The 20,530-nt window shown below is 31.5% G+C and overlaps 1 non-coding gene and 2 pseudogenes across 1 annotated transcript; all 3 read right to left on the bottom strand.

Annotated features, from left to right (window-relative positions):
- Positions 1–3,790: 3,790 nt before the first annotated feature.
- Positions 3,791–5,018, bottom strand: LOC124933741 (annotated as a pseudogene).
- Positions 5,019–11,245: 6,227 nt separating this feature from the next.
- Positions 11,246–12,453, bottom strand: LOC124933740 (annotated as a pseudogene).
- Positions 12,454–13,172: 719 nt separating this feature from the next.
- On the bottom strand, positions 13,173–13,260 carry TRNAY-GUA. The gene is given in 2 exon segments: positions 13,173–13,208; positions 13,224–13,260. It is a non-coding gene; the product is annotated as a tRNA-Tyr (tRNA).
- Positions 13,261–20,530: the final 7,270 nt, after the last annotated feature.

Below are 20,530 nucleotides of genomic sequence, written 5' to 3' on the forward strand. Positions count from 1 at the left end.
TGGTTCCTCCACCTTGGTTTTCCTCACAAACCTGGTGAAGTTTGTAAGCTCCGGAAAGCTCTCTATGGGCTTAAACAAGCACACGCGCTTTGTTTGAGAAATTCTCTACTGTGATCACTTCAATAGGATTTCATCGTAGTCATCATGATTCGCATTGTCATCAAGTGTACAAATCGAGATTGTATTATTCTATCTTATACGTTGATGATATGATTATTACAGGTGATGATTATGACAGGATTGGGCTCTTGAAATTCGAGTTGGCTCGTAGTTTTTGCGATGAAAGATTTGGGGATGCTACGTTAATTCCTTGGTATTGAGGTTGTTTCATCTCTAAAAGGGTATATTTTATCTCAGTCAAAATATATAGTGATATATTTGATCGTGCTCGTATTATTGATGATAAGGTTGTGAATACTCCTAAACGATGTCTCACCTTTGCCAGATTCAGCCTTGTATCGACTATTGTTGGCAACTTGGTTTACCTCACCATCACCGTCTGATATTGCTCATGATGTACACATTGTTAATCTGCTTGTTACTGCGCCTACTACAGTTCATTAGAGTGTTGTCTTCGTATTCTCCGGTATCTTCGGGGGAACTCAGTTCAGAGCCTTCTCATTATACAATCTTATTCCTTGGATCTTCGAGCGTTCTCTGATGTTGATTGGGCTGGTGATCCCTCCGATCGCAAGTCCACCACAGGGTTTGTATCTTTCTTAGTGATTCTTTGATTTCTTGGAAGAGCAAGAAACAAAATGTGATTTCTAGATCTTCCACGGAAGTTGAGTATCGTGCTATGGTCTCTACGACATGTGAGACTGTTTGGGTACGATGGTTACTTGCCGATATGGGGTCTTCTTCATGAGCCTATCCATTGTTCTGTGATAATAGAGTGACATCCAAAATGCTCGTAATTCGGTGTTTCATGAGAGGACGAACCACATTGAGATTGATTGTCATGTTGTTCGACATCAACTTTGCAATCGGTACCATCACATTGCCATTTGTTTCTTCCTCTATTGCAGATCGCCGACTTATCACCAAAGGTTTTATCCTCTTCTCGTTTTCGTTTTTTTGTTACCAACTCTCAATGCTCATTGCTGCTGCATCATGCGTTTGACATGTGATATTATCATTTTAGACCTTTACTTTATATATTTTATTTTTTAGTCTCTTGTTGACTTATATAAAAATCTTTCATTGTTTTCTATTTCCATATTATTATCACTAATAAAATTCTAGTTTCTCTTTTATTAAAAATGCAGATACATATATTTAAATAATTAATAATATAAAATTAATATCTATAACTTAATGAAATATACAAAGGCAGGCAAAAATTAATAAATTTTAAGAATAAAATTGAATTTAATTGTATTAAAATAATAAATACTTATTATATATTTAAAAATAATAAATACATATATTTAATAATTAATAATATTAGAAGTGTAATATATATATATATATATATATATATATATATATATATAATATATATATATATATATATATATATATATACTTATATATTAAAAAAGAATTTAATTCATTAAATATATAATAATCTTAAGATACAAGAATTAATAAATTTTATAAATAAAAATATATTACATTATATTAAAATAATAATGTTATTATTATTTTAAAAATACAAATACATTTAAAAATTTGTATTCTTTATCTTATTTAATTTTCTAACTAATAAATTAAATATATAATAACATTAAAAATACAAGAATTAATAAATTTTATAAATAAAATTTCAATTATATTATATTAAATTAATAAATATTTATTATATATTTAAAATTACTTATCTCATTAATTCTCTAACTAAAATATTAAATATATAATAACATTAACAATGTAAAAAGTAAAATTTTAATAATATAATTTTAATTATCTGATATTAAAATAATTAAATATATAATAATATTAACAATACAAGAATTAATAAATTTTATAAATAATAATTTAATTATATGATATTAAAATAATAATTATTATTATATATTTTAAACATTCAAATATATTTAAAACCTTTGTATTCCTTTTATTATTTAATTCTCTAACTACATAAATTAAATATATAATAATATTAAATACAAGAATTAATAATTTAAATAAAATTTTAATTATATTATATTAAAATACTTATTATTATTATCTTTTAAACATACAAATATATTTAAAACCTTTAGTATTCTATAAATTAAATATAATAATATTTAAAATACAAGAATTAATAAATTATAAATAAAATTTTAATTATATTTATTATATTAAAATAATTATTATTATTATTATATATTTTAAACCTACAGTATATTTAAAACATTTTGTATTCCTTCTCTAACTAATAAATTAAATATCATAAGAATATTAAAATTAATAAATTATAAAATTTTCTAAATAAAATTTTAATTATATTATATTAAACTAATAAATATTATTATATATCTTTTAATAACATTGAAATAGATTAGTGCGGCTTTATTCATTCACAAAAAAATATAGTTGTTACGTTTTGGATTTATTTATCAATAACAGTAAATACAGACAATATGGATTTAATAAAGGCCGAAATAAATACGTACGATTTTGAAATAAAATATTATTATGTAGAACATCATTTTTTTTATAGTGATATATGTTGCGAGCTATTTTTTGTCATATATGTTCTCTGTCTAAATCAGGACATGGCATTATTTTGTTTTTATTTTGAAAATCTTCAAATACTATAATTATTTACTTCAAATAGTGTGCCATTCATCAGGTTCATCATACATGAATCTTACAAAGCAGACAGTCGTCATTGTCAACACATGTTGTATGTATTTCTCCATGAAGAAATTCTATATCTTTAATTATACATTGTCCATCTATATATGAATATGTTTTGGAGTGATCAATTTCAATTTGATGTTTTTTTTCTTTGTTAAGTCTCTTTAATCCTTCATTTAGAATGATTCCTTCTTGCATCTCGACGTTTCCTCGTCTATTTAAATAAACTTATGATTTTAACTAGTAACGGGTGAAAATTTAATTTATAAAAGAAAAGTTCAAAAATAATGAAAGAGAGTTAACTTTGTGTGGCTAAAAAATATACAAAATCTTAATATCAAAAATATGACAAAAGTTTAGATTGCATAGTTGAGTAAAATAAATAGCCAAAGGAACTTATATTAAAAGTGGAAGACACCAATCTTAAAATTGACATTGATACATATTAAAAGAAAGAAGAAAATTCATCTTAAATTTGGGTGGTTATAAGAACTTTGATTGATTTTGAAGTTCTTAGTATTTGATACATGTCTTGACATACATTGATTGAGTGATGAGGACCCAATATCCTCATAATTGATTCAATGATCTATATATTATTATTTGATATAATTACTTGTAGGCTTATTTGATTTTGAATTGTTATTTTATATCATCAATCACTAAATATATCAACTAAAATACAAAAATATATTACTTTATTTAAAAAAAAAATACAACAAGATACTATACAAGAAATTCAAAATTCACAAGCCTATTTTCTCCCACGTCAAACAAAGTCTTATAGTGAGTTATAGTTAAACGCTTCTCATTTACTCACCCTCATTTTTTATTTGTTAAAATTTGTTCACGAGTTTTTAGCGTTTAAATAAGGTGTCATGATCAATGTGTTTATTATTTACTTCGAATTTTTCTAAGAAGTATATTTCGTAAACTTGGCTGATAGTGACTTATTGTAAGAACACAAAATAAAATAAATGTTTAAATGAGTTTGTGAATTGCAACTTAAACAAATTAAAATAGAACAATGGTAACAATAACAAACAAACTACATTAAAATCCACTTAAAATGTTAATACAAAAACACATAGAATAGAGTACAAATCATTAACAAACTAATGAAAATGATTCAAATACAGAAGGAGAAAACATTTTGGTAATTGGTTGGGAAGAGTTTTATCGAAAACAGAATAATCCTCGATGGTAGCTAGTGTATATAAATTTATTTGTAACCGTCGGGCTTGGCTGCAATGAAGGAGATGCACTGGACTTGAAGCTTGTTGTCGAATCCAATGATACGGACGGAAAGCGGATGGGTCAGCCTTCTTGGCTCGGCCAACTCCTTCAAAACTTGACTCGGTCAGTGCACCCGAACATGGGTAGCTTCCACATGTCCAGTACTTCCATCATAGTATCCTGGGGAACTGTTGTATTCTCTGTGAACAAATCCATTCAATTCCTACAAACATAAAATTTTCATCAGAGCACTAGCAACTAACGACCAAAACTTTGTTTATATAATCTCATTCAATTTATTAACCCAAAACATTTCAATATTATTCTTTTTTCTTAATGCCTTACATAGAGTTTAATAAGTTGTACTAGTTTCCTTGATTCATTTACCAATAAAACACATTATTTCAAATTAACACAGAACAATATGAACAACCCCTTGGATTCATTATATTTCATTTTTTACTTTTTTTTTATGTATACTAAACTGTTTTTACCATAATTTTAAGATTTTGTCAAAAGAAATATGGTGAAATATTATAACCTCCAATTGGATTCAAGGCAAGGAACCCAATTGTTGCGAAGAAGGTAATCAACTTCCTTGGCCAATTGTTCTTCGGTCAGAGGTGGCAAGTACGATAATGTCTCGAATTTCTTCAACCCAGTTGTTGGCCACACCTGAATATTAAAAACAAAAGATTATATACATGAGTACGATTCATTAATTAAATGAAAAACACGTCAATTTAAAATTAGACGTTTTAAGTGGGAATTGAACTCGTAATATTTAATTAAATGATTATTAATATGTACCTGAATGCACTGCACTCTTCCTCCGTTGGTGGAGATGGAGGTGAAATCGTTCTCGGACTTCTGATGGCTGGAAAGCGGCCGAGGATTTCAAGCCATTGAAGGGTGCGACACGGTTAATGGTGGTAACTGCCGCCGGCAGTTGAAACCATAGAAGTAGAAGCAGCCATGTTTTTTTTTTCTCTTCTAGACTTGATTTGTTTTGGTTTGTTGAGAGAAATGAGATGACTTGATGAGGATTTATAACAAGGGAGGTGAAAGTCTTATGTGATATTTCTTTGTATTTCATTGGTGTACAATTGCCTTATGGGTTATGGGACATTTTAGACCTTATGAATATAGGGGGCTTATCGGTAAGGATACCTCTTCGGACAATATTGATTAATTATACATTGTCCATTTATGAAATATGTTTTGGAGTGAGCAAATTCAGTTTGATTGTTTTTGTTTGTTCGTTAAGTCTCTTTCAGTCCTTCGTTTGGAATGATCCTTCTTGCATCTCCATGCTTCCTAAGCTATTTATTTCTTGATGAAATAACCTTCTAAAAAGTAGAAAATAAACCTATGATTTTAACCAGTAACGGTTAAGGAAAACAATTCAATACCTAACAAATAAGTAGGTATTGTGAGAAGTGATAACAAGTTTTCGTGTTAAAATATTCTATCTCAATTTACATTGTTGGTGAAAATTAGATTATTAAAAGAAAAATAAAAAATACGAAAAGAGAGGTAACTTAGTGTGGCTAAAAAAAATATACAAAATCTAATATCAAAATATGGCAAAAGTGTAGATTGCATAGTTGAGTAAAATAAATGGCCAAAAGGAAATATATTAAAAGTGGAAAGACACCAATCTCAAAAATTTGCATTGATGTATGTTAAAAGAAAAGAAAATTCATCTTCATTTTGAGTGGTTATAAGGAACTTTAATTGATTGGAGTTCTTAGTATTTGTTAGATCTAATTACATTCCTAACCTTGAATATGCTTGTGTAGAGTATATATATACATGAACATTTTATAATCTAATGAGTCGTATTTCCGGCCCATTTAATCATATATAATAATAGAATGTCAACTAATATACATAGTCTAACACCCCTCCTCAAGTTGGAGCATGCAAATCACAGATGCCCAACTTGGATCTAAAATGAATTGAATAATTGTTTTCAAGAGTCTTAATGAGAATATCAGTCAATTGAGAAGTCGTGGGAACATGGGAGCAACAATAGTCCCATCCTGGATATGATACCGTAAGAAATGTAAATCCACTTCAATGTGTTTGCTACGCTAATGAAAACACTGGATTCTGAGTCATATGAAGAGTTGATTGGCTGTCTGAGTACACATGCATACCCGATTGAGGTACTCCAAGGAACACTATGACCCCTTTGTTGGGTTTTTTTGTTTTCCTTAGTCCATGAGGAAAAGCCCAGCAAATAGGCCCATCTTGGGCCCCTACTTAATTCACTTATTTGGGAGCAAGATAAAAAGGGGAGAAAACTTTTTTACAAGAAGTAAGAGAAAGAGAGAGAAAAATCAAGAAATAAAAGAGGGAAAAACTTCAAGTTCCAACAGTCATAGTGTTTTGATGATCGCCGGAGTTTGCACCGTTGGATCGTCCTAATTTTTGGACAGCAGCTTCACAGCTTCTGGGCCAATATTCTGGACGGTGGAGATCTGATTCTGAGGTCTTCAGGTAGGGGTTTCGTTGCCGGAACAGTAGTAGTTATTTTTGGTGATATTTCTTCCTTTCTTGTTTTTTGATTGTTTCTATATCTTTGATGTGCATGTTTCCAAGGATATTATGAATTTGTATGCCTCTAGTATGTCTAGAGAAGACTTTGTATTGCTCTCTTGCTGGTGATAGTGGATTTTAAAGCGGCACTAGGTGTCCCGTGGTTTTACCCATTGAGGGGTTTTCCCGCTAAATTTTGTGTTGTTTGTGTGTGTGCTTGCTTGGTGTGTTACTCACTATTTTAGGGGTTGTGTTGATTGCATTTGTTCATACCTATTTGTTATCTTCCTCACATGTTTAAACGGTTTTGGGAAGTATTGTCAACGAAGGATAAATTCCGCATTTATTGTTTACCGTTGTGGTGCATTTCCATCACCCTTGTAGCCACTTCAACTCACAAATCAAAGCTGCTAAAGATCGATACTCAGCTTCAGCGGAAGATAAGGCCACAATTGGCTGTTTTTTGGACTTCCAGGACACGAGAGACGAGCCAAAAAACATCAACCACCCAGGTAATCGATCTGCGAGACTTGGGACAGGGATGCCTAGTCTGAATTGCAACATCCAGATAACCGAAGATCACAATCACTCCTCAAGAGTATACCCTGTCCTAGAGCATTCTTCAGATATCTCACAACCCGTAATGTTGTCTGATAGTGATCCTATAATGGGTCATGCATAAACTGAGATAATATATGTACAAAGTAAGCTATATCAGGTCTTGTGAAAGACAAATATATCAATCTTCCCACCAACCGTCGATAGCTCTCTGGATCCTCCATCTGCGCACTCACTGACTCCCCCAACTTATGATTCTGCTCCATAGGAAAATCAGAAAGCTTATCACCCAGAAAACCACACTCGGAAATAATATTCTAGAACGTATTTCCGTTGACACAAATAAATGCCATCGGCACTCCTGACAACCTCAACCCCCAGAAAGTACTTTAGATCCCCCAAATCCTTCATATGAAAACATGATGATAAATATTGCTTGAAGGCCTCTAGTGTCCCCTAAATCACTCCCTAATACTATCATATCATCCATATATATCAAGACATGTAAGGACAATATCATTGCTCACAGAGGAAAATAGAGAATGATCTGAACGAGACTGAATAAAACCATAGAAAAGGCAAGCCAGTTGTTAGTTTGACAAACCAACAACGAGACGCTTGTTTTAGGTCCATAAAGAGACTTAAGAGGCGACACACTTTGTTGGTATGACCGAACTCAAAACCTGGTGGTAGGCGCATGTATATTTCCTCTTTTAGATCCCATGGAGAAAGGCATTATGCACATCCATTTGGTGTAAGTGCCAACCTCGAACAGCAGCAACTGCAATGAAGGCCCGAACAGTACTCATTTTGACAACTGGAGCAAAGGTCTCAGAGTAGTCAATCCCCTCAAATTGATGGTTGCCAAAGACAACCAAACGTGCCTTCAAGCTCTCAATTGACCCATTAGAATTGTGCTTGATCTTGTAGACCCAGCGACTGCCCAATGCCTTCTTCCCTTGAGGTAAATCCTCCAAACTCCACGTTTCATTGTCCTCCAAGACTCGTATCTCACTCTGCATGGTTGCGCGCCATCTAGGATCACGAGAGGCTTGTCTGTAAGATTTAGGCTCACGCCTATAGAAATGGCAGCCAAAAAATTCCAATGTCTCACAGAGAATAAATCATAACTCAAATGATGTGCAAGAGGATACCGAGTACCTGAGAAAGGGTCGGAGCCAGATGAATGATGTCGAAGGGGGGTAATATAATCAGTCAACCAAGAAGGAGTCTGAGTCCTCATACCTCTGCCCAACTGTGGCTGCTTGACGCTCGACTGTGGCTATTCAACGTTAGACTCGCTCGCCTACTACACAACTGACGAATCATGCTCCTCAGAAGAGCCCTGCGCATTAGTCTCCTTCACCGAATCATGCGTACCATCCTCTTCGCCCAAAAGCCCTCTCTGGCTCATCAGACACCATGAACTCTCCTACCGAAACCTGGTCTGGTGCCTCCTCCACAACACTAATGGGAGAACAGAGACAGGACAATCCATAGGGACAAAAGGAAACTCATTTTCATAGAAAAAACATCACGAAACACAAAAACCTCCTTAGTTTCCCAATCCCAATAACATCCACCCCTTCTTATCAGGGGATAACCCAAAAACACACACTTACGACTATGACTAGCAAACTTGTCACAACGAGAGTGTAAATCAAAGGCATAACAGAGGCAACCAAAAACACGCACGTTAGACAGAGTGGGAGCGGTACCATATAACACCTTATAAGGAGTACGAAAGCCCAAAATACGAGAAGGGGTCCTATTTATCAAGTAACATGCAGTAAGAACACATTCCCCCCAATACTCAATAGGAATAGAACTCTAGAAATGACAGCCCGTGCAACATTCAAGATATGTCAATGTTTCCTCTCTACTCTACCATTTTGTTGAGGAGTATGCACACAAAAAGTTTGAAATAACACACCAGCCTTAGAAAAATAAGATTTCAAACAATTAAATTATGTTCCATTGTCAGTTCTTACATGTCTAATATCAACTCCAAATTTTCTTTTGACCATAGCAATAAACTTGATAAAGATAATGAAAACTTCAGTTTTAGTAGATAAAAGAACTACCCACACAGCTCGACTAAAATCATCAACCAAAGTAAGAAAATAACGTGCTCCATTAGAGGAGGAAACATCATAAGGACCCTAGAGATCATAGTGTACTAAATCAAAAATACTCCTAGCATATGAATCATTGTCATAAAAAACACTCCTAGACTGTTTGGCCTGATGATAGATATCACAAGGCTAACACTAGGAGAACGACGAGTAACACTAACACCAGGTAAATGTTGCAGCACACTGTCTGAAGGATGCCCCATCCTACTGTGTCAAATCTCTAGACTCTCAGTTGAGTAGACAAAAGTGACGCCGGAACATTACACCAGTAGTAGAGACCCCCCCTTCGTTCCACCTGCTCCAATCACCTTCCTAGTACCGCGGTCTTGAAAAGTACATAAATCAGATGAGAATGAGATATCACCATGATAATCATCAATCACTGAGTAATAGAAATCAAGTTACAGGTCAAATATGGGACAAATAAAACATTTTTCAGAATGTTATCTTAAGAGATAAGTATACATAACCCCGTATATGAGCAGTAACAATGCTACCATCGGGTAGAGAAATGGGACACTCCATTCCCACAAAGCAATCAACTAAATAGTTTTGGACCCTAGTGGCATGTAAGGTAGCCCTAAATCAATAATCCAAGATAATGATACTTAGTCGGGCCGTCGGAAGACTGCAACTCCGCGTCGAAGATGCCAGAAATATCATCACATTTTGACATATCGACGGTGATTGGACAAAATATTGGGTAGGGTTTAATATTTAGATAGGCTCTGATACCATGTCAAATGTAATTTCATTCATAACCCTGAATAGGGTTTGTGTAGAGTATATATATACATGAACATTTTATAACCTAATGAGCCGTATCTCTGGCCCATGTAATCATATATAATAATAGAATATCAACTAATATAACATAGTCTAATAGTGTTTGTTTAGATTTGAGTGATGGCCCAATATCCTCATAATTGATTCAATGATCTATATATTATTATTATTTGATATTTACTTGTAGAGCTTGTTTGATTTTGAATTGTTATTTAACATCATCAAATCACTCAATATATCAATTAAAAAGTAAAATACATTTACTTTATTTAAAGAAAATTAAATACAACAAAATATATATATATATAATGATGCTTAATTTTTAAGTGTCTGGATTGTCGGGTCGAGAGCTGTAGTTAATTTGGATATATATGTGAGAGTAATGTATACTTGGGTCGGATTGTGGGATGACCCGTCCATGAACTTAAAACGGTTAAAAATAAAATAAAAAATACTATAGGTATGGTTCGAACTTGCAACCTAACAAAATAAATACAACTCTTTAACCAACTAGACTAATTACACTTCATATTTTAAATTCAACACCAAATTTGATGAACGCAATAGTTCATCAATAGTTTTAATCGATCATAATTCTCTTTTGACTATGTGCTATAGATTTCACTATTATTAGTGAGCAATAATGGAAAAAATCCGTCATATTTATAGAGATAGTGGACATAATTCATATGGATACAGTAAGTCTCGCCTGAGTTACTTAAATGGTAGTCTTTACATTTTCAATTTCACTCGTAGTATGAGGAAGAAGTGGACTCTAGAGTGTCAAACTAATTGAGTTAAGGAATCAAACTGTATCAATTGTTTTAGAGATCGTTCTGCAATATGAGAGTAAATGGATTCTTGAGTCGGATTGTGGGTTGATCGCCCCATAAACTTAAAACGGTTAAAATAAAATTAAAAATGCTATCACATTTTACCGTAATATTTTTCACGATTTTTTATATTATTAATCGTGCAAATGCACGGAATACATGCTAGTTATACTAATTTCAAGCAATTAAAAACTGACAAACCTATTTTCTCCCCCATCAAACAAAGTCTTACAGTGAGTTTACTCACCCCATTTTTTATTTTGTTAAAATTGTTCCACGAGTTTTAGCGCTTAAATAAGGTTTCACCATTACTGTGTTTACTATTACCTTCCATATTTAAAGTAAACAATGGTAATAATAACAAACAAACATACATTGAAATTCACTTTAAAATGGTAAATACAAAAAACACGTAGAATAGAGTACAATCATCATCAAACTAATGACAATGATTCAAAATAACAAAAGGGAAGACCTTTTGGTAATTGGTTGGGACGAGTTTTATTGAAAACATAATAATCCTCGATTATAGCTGTGCATATAAATTTATTTGTAACCGTCGGGCTTGGCTGCAATGAAGGAGATGCACTGGACTTGACGCTTGTTGTCGAATCCAATGATACGGACGAAAGCGGATGGGTAAGCCTTCTTGGCCTCGGCCAACTCCTTCAAAACTTGACTCGAGTCAGTGCACCCGAACATGGGTAGCTTCCACATTGTCCAGTATCTTCCATCATAGTACCCTGGAGAGCTGTTGTATTCTCTGTGGACGAATCCATTCAATTCCTAACAACATAACATTTTCATCAGACCACTAGCAACTAACTACCAAAACTTTGATTATATAATCTATCATTCAAGTTATTAACAAAAACATTTCAATACTCACGCCCTTACATAGAGTTTAATGAGTTGTAATAATTTCATTAATTCATTTTACCAATAAAATTTCAAATTAACACCTATCAAGATTAAAAAATCCAAATTTATTTAAACAGATCAATTATGAACCACCTCTTAGATTCATTATATTTCCATTTTTTTACTTTTTTATTATATATACTAGACTGTTTTTACCATAATTTTATGATTTTGTCAAAAGAAATATAGGGTGAAATATTATAACCTCCAATTGGAATTCAAGGCAAGGAACCCAATTGTTGCGAAGAAGGTAATCAACTTCCTTGGCCAATTGTTCTTCGGTCAGAGGTGGCAAGTAAGATAATGTCTCGAATTTCTCAACCCAGTTGTTGGCCACACCTGAATATTAAAATCAAAAGATTATATACATGAGTATGATTAATTAACTAAATGAAACCATAAAGTTTAAATTTAATACGTTTTTAAATGAGAATTGAACTCGTTATATTATATGTACCTGAATGCACTGCACTCTTCCTCCGTTGGTGGAGATGGAGGTGAAATCGTTTTCGGACTTCTTGATGGCTGGGAAAGCGGCGGAGGATTTCAAGCCATTGAAGGGTGCGACACGGTTAATGGTGGTAACCGCCGCGGAAGCTGATACCATAGAAGTAGAAGCAGCCATGTTTTTTTTTTTTTTGCTAGACTTGATTTGTTTTGGTTTGTTGAGAGAAATGAAATGACTGATGAGGATTTTATAACAAGGGATGTTAGGTGAAAGTCTTATGTGATATTTCTTTCTATTTCATTGGTGAACAATTGCCTTATGGGTTATGGGACATTTTAGACCTTATGATTATAGGGGGACCTTATCGGTAAGGATACCTAGTCAGGAAGTGACACGTGGCAGGAACCCATTACCTTATCTCTCATCTCGAGTCGATGGCCAAGAGGAAAGGTCCCGAAGGAGGAAGAAAAGGGTGACTGAATTATCATGGGGTTTTCCTTATATTTGTCTCTTTTTTAATTTTTTGTCATTTCTTTTGTCTACTCTTATTCATTTACATTGTCAAGTTGCTATGCCACATATAACATATCCTTTGTACTTTGTTAAAGGTGCAATTTACCGGGTTTTTGTTATATTTGTTTTTTTATTCATGTCACTCTTCTTCATTTTACATTGTCAAGTTGCTACGCCACATATAACATATCCTTTGTTAAAGGTGTAATTTGCTTCATTATAACTGTATCTTCAAAATTATTAGTATATACAATTTTTTTTTAAACGGTACTGGAATATTAAAAATGATAAGAATCATTTAAATAAAATTAACGAAAAAATATGACATAAAAAAAGGATTATTCCGACCTAACGGATTCGAACCAATAAGGGCTACTATAGAAAGACATGATATTAAAAAAGAATTATTCCGACCTACTGGATTCGAACCAGTGACCTAAGGATAACAGCATACAACCACTACAGTCCTCCGCTCTACCAACTGAGCTAAGGTCGGTTTGTGTTCTAAAATCACGTGGTTATGCTAACCACATATAACATATCGTTTATTAAAGTGTAACGAACACCCAAAACATGATATTAGAAAAAAAATTATTTTGACTTACCGGATTCAAACTAGTGACCTAAGGATAATAAACATTTTGAACTAGTGACCTAAGGATATCAGAATAAAACTACTACAATCCTCCACTCTACCAACTAAGATAAGGTCGGTTTAAATTTTACATTGTCACGTGTTTATGCCACATATAACATATCGTTTATTAAAGTAAAATTTGCTTCATTTCCACTACCATATCATTTATTAAAGTGAAATTAGCTTCATTTTCCACTTGTTAATTATAACTTCAAAAGTATGTACTATAACGAACGACAAATGAGCTAAGGTCAGTTTTAAAACATGATATAAAAAAATTATTCTGACCTACCGGATTCAAACTAGTGACCTAAGGATAATAGCATACAACTGCTACAGTCTTCCACTCTATCAAATGGGCTAAGGTCGGTTTATAACTTCAAATGTATGTAGTATGAAGAACGATATTCTGACCTTTCGGATTTGAACCAATGACCTAAGGATAACAACATACAACTACTACAGTCTTCCGCTCTACCAACTAAGCTAAGGTCGTTTTGTATTTTACATTGTCACGTGGTTATGCCACATATAACATATTATTTATTAAAGTGTAATTTGCTTCATTTTCATAAAAACAATTATTCTTACCTACCAGATTCAAACTAGCAACATACAACTGCTACAGTTCTTCCTCTCTCCATCAAATGAGCTAAGGCCGGTTTATAACTAAAGTTATGTAGTATAATGAACGGGCAAAGCATGTTAATAGAGAAATATTTCAACTTACCGAATTTGAACTAGTGACCTAAGAATAACATAATAAAACTACTACAATCCTCCACTCTACCAATTGAGATAAGGTCAGTTTGTATTTTACATTGTAACGTGTTTAAGTCAATATAACATATCGTTTATTAAAATGTAATTTGCTTCATTTCCACTTACTAATTATAAATTCAGACGTATGTAGTATAACGCACAACAAAACATGATATTAGAAAAAAACAATTATTCCGACCTTTCGGATTACCTAAGGATAATAGCATACAGATGCTGCAGTCTTCCGCTCTACCAAATGACTTAAGGTCGATTTATAACTTAAAAGTATGTAGTATGAAGAAATGGCAAAGCAAATAATAGAAAACAAAATATTCTGACATACCGGATTTGAACCAGTGACCTAAGGAAAACATCATACAACTACTACAGTTCTCCGCTCTACAAACTGAGCTAAGGTCAGTTTGTATTTTACATTGTCACGTGGTTATGCCACATATAACATATTGTTTATTAAAGTGTAATTTTCTTCTTTTCCAATTGTTAATTATAACTTAAAAATATGTAGCATAATGAACGACAAAACATGATATTAGAAAAAAACAATTATTTTGACATACCGAATTCAAACCAATGACCTAAGGATAACAACATAAAGTGTTTCGCTCTATCAAATGAGCTAAGTCAGTTTATAACTTCAAATGTATGTAATATGACGAATGGTATTTCGACCTACCAAATTCGAATTAGTGACCTAAGGATAACATCATACAACTACAACTACTGCAGTCCTCCGCTCTATCAACTGGGCTAAGGTTGGTTTTATTTTACATTGTCACGTGGTTATGCCTCATATAACATGTCGTTTATTAAAGTGTAATTTTCTGCATTTCCACTTATTAATTATAACTTCAAAAGTATGTAATATAAAAAATGACAAAACATGATATTAGAAAAAATAATTATTTTGGACCCCCAGATTAAACCAGTGACCTAAGGATAACAGCATACAGATGTTGCAGTCTTCTGTTCCACCAAATGAGTTAAGGTGCGTTTATAACTTCAAAAGTATGTAGTATGACAAACGGGAAGCATGATAATAGAAAGAAAAAAATATTTAAAAAATTATTCCAACCTACCGGATTCAAACTAGTGACCTAAAGATAACAACATACAAATACTATAGTCCTCCACTCTACCAACCCAACTCCTCCACTCTACCAACCCAACTGAGCTAAGGTCGGTTTGTATTTTACACTGTCACGTGTCACGTGCAGGGCCGACTATTAGGGTGGGCAAGATGGGCCACCGCCCAGGGCCCCAAATTAAGAAAGCCCAAAAATATTTATGCATTACTATAAAAAAAATTAGGTTTTATGTTTCTTTCTACTCGGCTCTCTCTCTCTCAAATCCTTCTCTCAATAGTGACTCAAATTTTAATTAGATCTTTGAAATCCTTCTCTCAACAAAGACTCAAAGTTTAATTAAATTGAAGCAGGGAACATTTGATCGAAGGTGGCCGCTGCGCTGGGATTGGGAAGGTGGGTGGGGATTCGGCCATTCGGGAATATTTGGTCGAAGTTTATTTAATTAAAGGTTAGTAGTAGTAGACAGTAGTTTATCATTTCGACTTTGTTTTGTTTTTAGATAATGTCTCCCACTCGTAAATGTTAATCTGGTTATGACAAACTTAAAATCATAGTCTTAATTTGGTGTTATGTGATATGGCCAGTACATGTAGTAAAGTAAGAGATTTTTTTGGAATTATCTAACGCATCTATACTATTTTTTCACATTCTACTAAGAGGTGGAATTTTTGAAGGATAATATTAAACTTTATACTCCCAAATCATTGTCTTCTACTCGATGGGAGAGTCGTCTTGATAGTGTTAAAGCCATAAAGTTCCAAATGTCAAAACTTCGAGAAGCTCTAATTGAAGTAGCAGATGTTGATAATGATGATAAAATAAGGAGTGAATCTAAGTCCTTAGCGAAGAATGAACTTAGTGATTTTGAATTTATATTAGCAATTGTTATTTGGTATGAAATTATTAAATGAAGTTAATTTGGTGAGCAAGTTTTTACAATCAAAGGATATGCTTATTGATGTTGCTATAAAGAGAATGAAAGGTTTAATTTCTTTCTTTGAGGTCTATAGAGAAAATGGTTTCACTAAAGCGATAGAAGAGGCTAAAGTTATTGCTTTGAAAATGGAGTTTGATCCCATATTTCCTCAAAGGCGAAAGATTCGAAGAAAATAACAGTTTGATGAAAATATAGGGACATCATCCACTCCATTATCTGTAGAGGAGTCATTTAGAATTGATTATTTCTTTATACGGTTGATCAAGTCATTTATTCTCTTAATAGAAGGTTTGAGCAATATCAAGAATATGAAAATATTTTTGGTTTCTTGTTACTGCTCAAAATTTGCAATCACTAGATGATTTGACTTTGAAGTCTTGTTGTGCTCATTTAGAAAATGCTCTTACTCATGAGGGAAAATCTAATATTGATGGAGCTGATTTATGTGTGGAGTTGAAGTTAGTTAGTGAACTTTTGCCTAATGGGATATGGGGACCAAGTCATATTTGGAAGTACTTGAAGGGTTTGGATTATTTTCCAAATATAATTATTGTCTATCATGTCTTGTTAACTATTCCAGTGATTGTTGCATCGGTTGAAAGAAGTTTTTCTAAGTTGAAATTGTTGAAGTCCTATTTGCGTTCTACAATGCTGCAAGAAAGGCTTGATGGATTGGCATTATAAGTATTGAAAATGACCTATTTGATAAAATACAATATGAAGAGTTGATGGATGATTTTGCTGGAATTAGTGCTAGAAGACTAGCTCTTTTCAAATAAAAATTATGAACTTTTTGTAAGTTGTTCTTTTATGTTTAAACTTTCGTAATCGAATATTGTATCTTTTTGATATTATAAAAATCATATTTTTTTCTTATTAAATATTGTTTTTGAATTCAAAATTTAGGCCCCAAATCTTAGATCGCCCAGGGCCCCAAAAATGAACGAGACAGTCCTGATGGTTTGCCACATATAACATACCGTTTAATTGTTAAAGTGTAATTTTCTCCATTTCTACTTGCTAATTATAACTTCAAAAGTATGTAGTATAACGAACGACAAAAACATAATATAAAAAAATTATTGTGACCTACCGGATTCAAACCAGTGACCTAAGATAATAGCATACAATTGCTACAGTCTTCCGCTCTATCAAATGAGATAAGGTCGGTTTATAACTTCAAATGTATGTATATGAAGAACGGTATTCCGAACTATCGGATTCAAACTAGTGACCTAAGGATAATAGCATACAACTGCTATAGTCTTCCGCTCTATCAAATGAGCTAAGGTCGGTTTATAACTTCAAAAGTATGTATATGAAGAACGATATTCCGACCTACCGAATTTGAACCAATGACCTAAGGATAACAACATACAACTACTACAGTTCTCCGCTCTACCAACTGAGCAAGGTCGGTTTGTATTTTCATTGTCACGTGGTTATGCCACATATAACAAAAAAAAAAACATTCCGACCTACTGAATTCAATCTAGTGACCTAAGGATAACATCATACAACTACTACAGTTCTCCGCTCTACCAACTGAGCTAAGGTCGGTTTATTTTTTAAAGTATATTAATTTATATTAAACAGCGATAATTTTAAAAAGGAATTTTCTTTTAAATAGGATATATATTTTTTTAAATAGGCTAATATAATTAATACTTTTATTAGAGTCATACATTTATCTCTTAGTTAAAAACTTCTTACATTTGAGGGACACTTATAATTGTCATGTCAATTTTTGAATAGTATTGAATTGTATGTTTGGATCTTATATTTAATGGTATATTGTCTTTACTGTTATTCAATGAAAATGTCTTATTTCTCATATTCATCAAGCTCAAGGCATTCTCTTGTAGGAAACAATCACATATAAATAAATATTTATACTGTATGGGAGGGCTATAACTTTTTATAAGAATATTTTTTTTAAATTTATTTGGGGAGAAACAAAATGAGGGCTGAATTTATACAATTTATCTTTAAAATCAGTATAAAATTAGATACATAAAGATTTAATATAAATTTTACAATTTACTTTTGTCTGGGCTTAAACCTGGCTAGTAATTCTACATAAATTTGTCCCTTATTGCAAATCATATAAAAATCACAAATAAAAAATACTTGTAGATTCATCAATCCAAATCATGTTAGAGAGTCATCTTAAATAAATCAAAATTATTGATAGAATCTGTTAAAAAAAATTAATTCTCTAGTTGTCATAGTTATTATCCGAATAGTAATATAAATTTCTAAAATTGTTTATGTTATTTTTCGGGTAATAACTATAACTACCAAAAATTGAATCCCGAAAACATAAACTTATAGACTCCAAGTCCGTACAGAAAGAATTATATGATAATCCAATTTAAAAGATTGAACCTTATTATTATATAAAATAATCTTATGTCTAATGAATCAAATACAAAATATCCATTGATCAATTCATCTAAATTTTCCTTGCATACAATATATTTTATCATAATAATTGAGCAAAATAAGTTAATATAAGCTCCCTTTTAGTGTGTAACTAAAACATCAACCAACTGTTGAAACATATTAAAGAAAAGCAAACAGATCAAATCATGTTCCCTATTAAAACAGGCAGCCAAAGCTGACTATATAAAAAAAACATTCACCCTACACTAAAAGAGCTTTATTAAACAAAACCTTTTTTTTTCTTTTTCTCCAAAAGAGCCATAGATGCCCAAATAGTATAAAAAGATGAAGATAATGAGTAGAATATTTCTGAAAAGTCCACAGCCCAAGGCCCACTGGACCCAATAATTAACTAGAAATATTTAAACAAATCACATTATAAAAAAGATATTTATATTAAAAAAATACCCATATGAATTTGTATTATTTATAGTTTTTTCAAATAAGTCCCTGTGGTGTTTAAATTAGCATATGGTTGGTAATAAGAAGTAAAAATAGAAAGTTTACCTAAAATTTGTGTTAGTTATAAAGTCAAGAGTTTACTTTGAAATTAAGAGTTAATTTAAAAAATAAATTATATATTATTATTATTATTATCATTATTATTATTATATATATAATTAATAACTTGTATGCATTGATTAATTTTAAAATACATATATATTAGATATAAATTTAATTAAGTAAAATAAAAGTAAATCACATTATATATATTTACAAAATTAATTATATTAATTTCAAGAGCGAGCCAGGATGAAAAATTACATGGGACGGACTCCAACTTGCATATCAGATTTAACTTTTTATGTTCCGTTTTTTTTTAATAAAATTTTCACGATTATTAGAAGATGGAGACTCGTCATGCCCTCTCAATGCACACGCTTGTAAAGAGAGTCACCGAGTACTTTCAATAGTTGTTGTAAGGCGTAATATGTTATTTTGTTTTTCATCTGAAGACTATGCATTCAGTACTTTGTCAATATGACAAGGATATTAATTAGATTATCAAGATATTCAACTACCCTATTATGTGGTGAAATATTACATTTTATATGCATAACAAAGAGCATCTATCACAATCATTAACTCGCTTTCAATATTGAATCCATCTATTGTAAATGTAGATTTTTTGGGTTGCTTATATTCAAATAAGAAACATGGGAAAGAAAAAGCAGCATCTTTCAAAAGAGAGTATTCTAATCAAGTAATTTCTTAAACCAATGACTTTGGAACCGTCGATTTGATTTCCAAATTTGGTCGGCGGGTACTCATCCTTAATAGGTTGATATGACTCCATTTGATATAAGCTCGTCTAATTTCATCTCTTTGATTAAAATGATATTTTCATATCGGAATACGTAATGTTGGATCAAGTTTAAGAGAACTTACATCACATCAATTCTAGGAGATCGTTAGGTTGCTGAGCAAGGATATCAAATTCTTTATTTAAATACTGAATCAAACCAATGTAACTATTTTAACTTGTTTATTAATATTAATTTATATTTTTTATAAATTTTTGAAATAGTTTAAAATTAAAAATATAAACACTATTATTATTTTAATTTTTATATTTTACCCTTATAAATAATTTGTATTATTAATTATATTGAAATAAATAAAAAATAATGTATAATTATATATAAATATAATTTAAAAATAAATAATATTATTATATGATTTACATTATTTTATATATAATTTTTATACTTTATTTATATAAATAAATCTTATTTATATATTAATTAAAATTGATGTATTATTATAAATATTTGTATATTAGAAAATTTAGTTAACATAAAATAAAATATTAATAATAATTATTTTAATAAAATTAAAATAATTATGAATTAGTTTATAGATAAATTATATTTTAAAA

Source organism: Impatiens glandulifera, chromosome 4 (assembly GCF_907164915.1).
Source record: "Impatiens glandulifera chromosome 4, dImpGla2.1, whole genome shotgun sequence".
NCBI classification, from domain to species: domain Eukaryota; kingdom Viridiplantae; phylum Streptophyta; class Magnoliopsida; order Ericales; family Balsaminaceae; genus Impatiens; species Impatiens glandulifera.